Source organism: Triticum dicoccoides, chromosome 7A (genome assembly GCF_002162155.2).
Source record: "Triticum dicoccoides isolate Atlit2015 ecotype Zavitan chromosome 7A, WEW_v2.0, whole genome shotgun sequence".
NCBI lineage: Eukaryota > Viridiplantae > Streptophyta > Magnoliopsida > Poales > Poaceae > Triticum > Triticum dicoccoides.
The window spans coordinates 699,316,983-699,323,440 of record NC_041392.1 but is presented as its reverse complement, the minus strand read 5'-3'; the positions used below and the strand labels follow the sequence as shown (position 1 = coordinate 699,323,440).

The 6,458-nt window shown below is 44.3% G+C and overlaps 1 long non-coding RNA gene across 1 annotated transcript; it reads right to left on the bottom strand.

Moving 5' to 3' along the window:
• Positions 1 to 4,735: 4,735 nt before the first annotated feature.
• On the bottom strand, positions 4,736 to 5,173 carry LOC119327594. The gene is made up of 3 exons (XR_005158585.1): positions 5,054 to 5,173; positions 4,888 to 4,971; positions 4,736 to 4,779 (listed from the first exon to the last, which is right to left on the bottom strand). It is a non-coding gene; the product is annotated as an uncharacterized LOC119327594 (long non-coding RNA).
• Positions 5,174 to 6,458: the final 1,285 nt, after the last annotated feature.

Below are 6,458 nucleotides of genomic sequence, written 5' to 3'. Positions count from 1 at the left end.
TTAACTTGTCGATTAATCTCTACTCATGGGATCACCGAGTAGCCGATAAACTGATAAATCATCCAATTAATTGATTAAATGGCCGCTCAAAGACGAGTTATTTGAAGGAAGCAAAAGAACCCATGTGTCTCGGATGAAGTCTACCCTCTTTTTGTGCCGGGAAGAAGAATGAGATCCAACTCAAAGTTAAGGAAAGCGACCTAGACCACTGACTTTTGATGGAAGGCTTCTGAACATGGATTGGTCTGATAAAGCCAATTTTTCGGCGAATCAAATATTTTCTGAGAGCACTATGCCGATTAGCCTATTAATCCCCTACTCGCCAGCCAACTGAGCAGTTACCAGTTAACTATTTCCTCAACGATGGAATCATGCATAAACAGTAGGTAGACCAAAATCAGAGTATTCGTCACATTACTCGACTCCATGTCAAAGTCAATAGTAGATAAAATTGATCTGAGTGTTGTAACGAATAAATCCGAATGTGCCAACCTGATTGGCTAATGGTTATTTAGTTTTTACCCTCAAGTTAATATTTGCTCTGAATTTGTCAAGATTACAATTTATCTCAAACACAACTCTCTTTTTTTCTGAATGAGAGGATAATGACGGATTTAAAGTTGACAATAGAGATTTTACAGACTTGATTTTTTTTATTTTTTATTTTTGCGAAAATTTTTACAGACTTGATTTACATGAGATGATATTGTTCCAGGGCCTTGTCTCCTCCAGTGCGGTTACTTATGACTCAACAAAGAGGATCTGTCTTCAATCACCACTTTCATCGCTATCATACTGGAAGAGGGAATGAAGAACATTGGTCTTGTCTTCTGACGCTTCATTTTTGTCCTCTGCAAGTGTTGCTTTGACGCTATCTTGTACAGCTGCCGATTCAGTACTCTTGTGTTTCTTCTCGGGATTTGCAGCACCGGCTTTGCTTTAACTATGAATTTGGGCATCTTAGATGTCCAAGATCTTTTTTACTTCTTCTTTATTGGCACTCTCAGGATCATTAGCTTTGGCCAAGACATCTGTTGGATGGTCTAACGCTGATTCAGAAGACTCGTTGATGATCTCTGCCCAAAATGGCATGATCAATAAATAGGTATTACGTTTGTGACAAGTAGACTGAAACGATTCTGCATCTACTATTATTAGTCCACTCCTCAACCGTTATCCAACATGCATCTTAAGGTGTGAAGTTCACAACAAACAGGTTAATGCTTGGAGCATGATGAAATAATATAGACAGAATAAAACTAAGCAATATGATTAAACCCCATCATTTTATTCTTAGTAGCAACAATACACATACGTATCTCGCTACCCTTTTGTCATAAAGTGAGGACAACGTAAGATTGAACCTCCCACAAAGCACCTCTCCTGTTGAAGATAAATTAATCTAGTTGGTCAAATCAAACAGATATATCGGAGAGAAATGCAAAGATATAATAATCACATATAATAAGGTTCAGAAAATATTCAATTACTTTCATTGAATAATCTAATCATAAATCCTCAATTCATCGGATCCCAACAAATGCACCGCAAAAGAAGATTACATCGAGTTGATCTCTAAAGAGAACATCGTATTGAAGATCAATGAGAGAGAGAGAGAGCGCCATCTAGCTACAGCTATGGACCCACATGTCATGTGGAGAACTACTCACACATCATCAGAGGTGTAGCAAGGTTGATTAGAAGCCCTCCATGATCGATTCCCCCTCAGGCAGAGTACCGCGCGAAGGCCTCCAGATGGGATCGTGGAATAACAGAGACTTGCAGTGACGGGAAAATTGTTCTGTTGGTGCTTCTGGGGTTTTCCCAATATTTGGAAATTTATAGCGCTGATATTAGGTCAGACGGAGACGCGGGGGCCCCACAAGACGAGCCCTGTTGTCTTGCTATCTCCTCGTTTCTCTTCTGGACTCCCTCCGAAGCTTCCAGGGTCTCTTTTGGTCTAGAAAAAATCATCAAAAAGTTTCGTCGTGGTTGGACTCCGTTTGTTATGGATTTTCAGTAAAATTAAAAACATGCAGAAAACAACAACTGACACTTGGCACTAGATTAATAGGTTGGTTCTCAAAAATGATATAGAATTGCATATAATGTATATAAAATTGATAATATAATAGCATAAAATAATAAAGAATTATAAATACGTTGGAGACGTATCAGTCGCGGGAATCTTTATGCCGTGGAGAAGGAGAGAAGGAGGAGGGGTTGGGAGGAGAGAAAAGGCATACCAACGAGAAGTCTAGGTTGCCGGTTGGGCGACGAAGAGCAACTGCTCTGCACGACGACAGAAGGAGGAGCCAGCGGCGTCCTTGGCTTCCTATGTTTCCTTCCCATGCGATCTGCGACGTCGCATTCTCGCTCGAGAGAATACCTGAGGTCAGGGTCGTGTATTCAGAATACACAACGTCTCGGATTTTTCGGGCCAATGTTGGGATACAATTTCTAGGGTACCAGAAGTGGGTTCCTTAAGGATCCACTAATGCAGTGGCAGAGCTTGCTAAAAGAAAAATTCAAATCTAAGCTCTCCCAAAAAAGATCCTTCACAATTTGATCCAAGGCCGGGGGCCAATGCGCCCTCCCCCCTAGCTATGTGCATAGCTCTATCTCCGATTCTATGTACAATATCATTCTGTTTCACAAATTGTAACACTCAAAAGCGTGCAAATTTTAACACTCAAAAAATAAAACCAAAATATCATACCACATATAATAGCTAAATAAAACTATAGGGTGAATAAATGTCGGTTGGATAATAATGTAAAACCCCCTTTCACATGTTTCAAACAAAGTAGTCAAACAAACAACTTTGTAGTTTCATGTCTAGCTTAATTACTTCTTCCAGAAAAAGTAACAAAAATGGCATGTTGATCTCTTCAGTTATACAAGTACAATTGAGCGAAACATCCTTCCACGAACTAGTTCACGGTATGGAAAACATTGAGAAGATTAGGATGCACATGTACGCAATCGCCAATAGCAAGAGCCTGACTAAACAAAGCATGACGTAGATGCTGCTTGACAAGCAGTGCGTAGGGCCAGGTATTTTGTGGCTTCAAGCAGTTTATGGCAGAAATAAGTTAGAAGCCCAAAAGAACTCACTTTGAGAAGCTAGCTCAACTTATTTCCACCTATCGTTTCTTCACAATGGAAAAAAGCTGGGGTAGAGTAGCTTCCCGCAGCTTATGACACTAGTAAATATGCACGTGCAACGCACGTCTCGACAAAAATATATTTCATTATGAAACATAGTCATTATATTAATAACATAAACCTACTTTCTGCAAAACGGAAATCTCATGTAGATAGGATACAATTTCTATGTCCTTAAAATGACTGGAAAATATCATGCTTTATGAATACATGCCCAAGTCCATTGCGTAACAAGTACCAAATATAGTTAACTAACTGATACAAAATCAGTCCATGAAGAAAATTAAATTGTGGCCAAGTATATTTGCATTGTACCCCCCCCCCCCTCCCCCCGTAGTGCATCTTGGCAACCAACGCCATCACCAACACCTCGCGGGCAACCATGGTACTATGTAGATGCTCATCATGTAACACAGATATAATTGTTTGTCATGTATCACACCCATGACCTCTTAAACTGCATAACTGACATAATTCACGTGTTATTCATAGCTTAGAGTAATCATTGGATCTAAACTAAACTAAATTTGAGGTATAATATTCCCAACCAAAGAAAAATACATTTTTAATCTTATTTTCTTTTAGTTGGTACGTAAGAATGTGCCACTGGCAATAGGCACCGGGAAAAAAGATATGCAAGTGTGTATATAGAGGCAACGGAACTTAGTAGTTTCCACAGAAGCTCATCAAATGACATAATTCATCATAGTTCTGATATACAAGTTTGCGCATCTAAGAAACAAAACATTGCTAGTCTTTTTTTATGAGATACAAGTTTGCCCATCTAAGAAACAAAACATTGCTAGTTCATACGGAAGCAAACCAGCAAGTTGCATCAATAAGACATCCTCGCCCCATTGTCATTGTCGCACCGTTGCGGGCTGATTAGTTGATAATCGAATTTAGTTTTCAGACTTGTTAACTGAATTAGCCCGTGTAGCCCTTGCTACTTGTACATTTTCAGACTTGATAACTGAATATACTTTGAGAAAAGAGATTAAGATGGGTCGTCTGGCGTGATGAACACCTCAGCATACGCGCGCAGCAACCCCACGTCGACGACCTGCACACCCATCTCCATGGCTTCAGGTCGGCTGCGCAGACCATCGTTGCCGCACCGGGCCGATTAGTTGATAACTGAATTTAGTTTTCAGACTTGTTAACTGAATTAGCCCATGTAGCCCTTGCTACTTGTACATGTTCAGACCTGCTAACTGAATTTACTTTGGGGAAAGAGATTAAGCAGTCGATTTCCTTGCACAAACAAATCGACATGACGTTACCTTGCCATCGGCGGACCTATTGTTCGTATACCTTTTTCGGACCTCAAAGCCCTTTTGACCACCGCTAAACCAAAATGCCCAAACTTCATCCTATTTTTTAAATTCCATGCCAACATGAGGTACCAAAACGGACAATATAGCTATGCAATTGTAAAGTAATCATGAGCAAGAAAAACGTACGCAAGTGTCATATTTCAGGATGAGAGAAAAGTAAATGTGAAAGGGAAAGCTTGGTACCTCATGTTGGCATGGTACCATATGGTACGATGTGTTAGCCTCTTCTTCCATCTCAATTGACAAAATACAACCCCGGCTGATTCTTCTTCTTCTTATAAAAGGGAAAGCTTGATTAAGTTGAAAGCAGTCTTCTGATCAAAATTCTGTCAGTTCTAGGGAGCTATTCATGGGAACATGGCATGAGAAAGGGAAACTTCACCAGATTGAAAAGGAGAGCAGGTCTTCCTCAGGGGCTGCTTCTTCCACGAATAAAAGGGCAGACGTTGATCAAGTTGAAAGCAATCTGATGTTCCTAATTCCATCAATTCTAGTTAGCGATTCATGGCGAAGATAGCAGGAGAAAAGCAAACTTCAGAATTACGTACAAGATTGAGCAGGTCGTTCTCCGGCGATCAACTCCTTCACCAGAACGTGATTGAAGAACAGCGCAGGCCGTTCTCCTCGATCCACTCCTTCACCAGAGCGGGCTCACCCTGCGGCTCGATTCCAGGGACTTCCTCCCGGAGGAGCAGGGCCGGCACCAGAGCTACAGGTCCCACGTGCTCGCCCGCCTACACCGCGACTCCATGGGCCGCCGACCTGAAGCCGGCCAACACCACGCCGGTCTTCGAGGCGTCGGCAACAGAGACACAGGGGCTGTGGTGTCCGGTGTCGGGCAGGGCAGCGGGAGTACTTCTCGTGCGTCGGAGTGAGCCGGCTCGCGCGGCAGCAATACATGGTGCTCGGCAGCGGTAGCGACGCCACCTGGCCGCAGTGCTAGCCCTGTGCCGACACATTATGTAGATCCACTGGCACGTACAGGATAACCGCCATTGCCTGGTGCTGATGCGCCGCAAAATCAGTCGCAGGTCTTGGACCTCCGGGGTTCGACCTATCCTCTCCACCACCGATTCCTTTTCTGCGAAGGCGCAACCGGCTAGGGTTGGGGGGCTATGGAATCGGGAAGGATGTGAGGGATGGAGCAGGCCTAACAGCGCAACGACGCGGCATAGGCGGAGGCCCAAGTACGAAAAAAAAACGCCTACTGTCGAATCGTTACTTTTCACTTATGGGTGGCATGATGGGTAATTTTCTTTAGAGGTGGAGTACGGTCAGTCAATATAATTTGCTAAGTGCACACAGAGTATGGATTAGATTAACGTTAGCTGTTAGATTAAGTTAGTGGGCCTAATCATGCGGTGGTAATGGGTCGAGGTACATATTGTGAGGTGCGCTGGGGGTAATTGTGGGGTGCACTTAAGAAAATTCTTGTTGGATTGTTTAATAGTAGTGGAGATAAAACCGAAGGGGTATACCAAAAGAGCACCGTTGTTCGCTCAAATTACAAAGAAAATACCCCTCCTAGGTGCCAGCCCACGTCAACCCGACCCGACCCACCGTCGCCTCGCTCAATCCCTCTCGCTCTCGTTCTCGCACGCCGCAAAGGCTAGGGTTCCACGCCACCGCCGCTGCCATTGCTGTCGCCGCCGGTCACTGGCTCCTTGTCGCGCCTAGCTCCGGCCACATGGACGGCAGGTAGGAGCCCATCTTCCACCGCTTCTCCATCCCCTAGCGTGCCTCCTAGGGTGCGGCTCCTCCCTCGCAGCAGCTCCTGGTCGGTCGAGCCAGGGCACCACTCCGGCGGACGGCACCCCACTCCGGAGCACCGAGGCCGCGTCGCAGCTGGCCGTGAGGCCCGAGCCAGATCAGCCGTCGCCAAGGCCCTCATCATGCGCCCCCGTTGTTCCCCTTCCATTCGCCGCCGCGAGCACACCGACGAGCTCTGAGGCG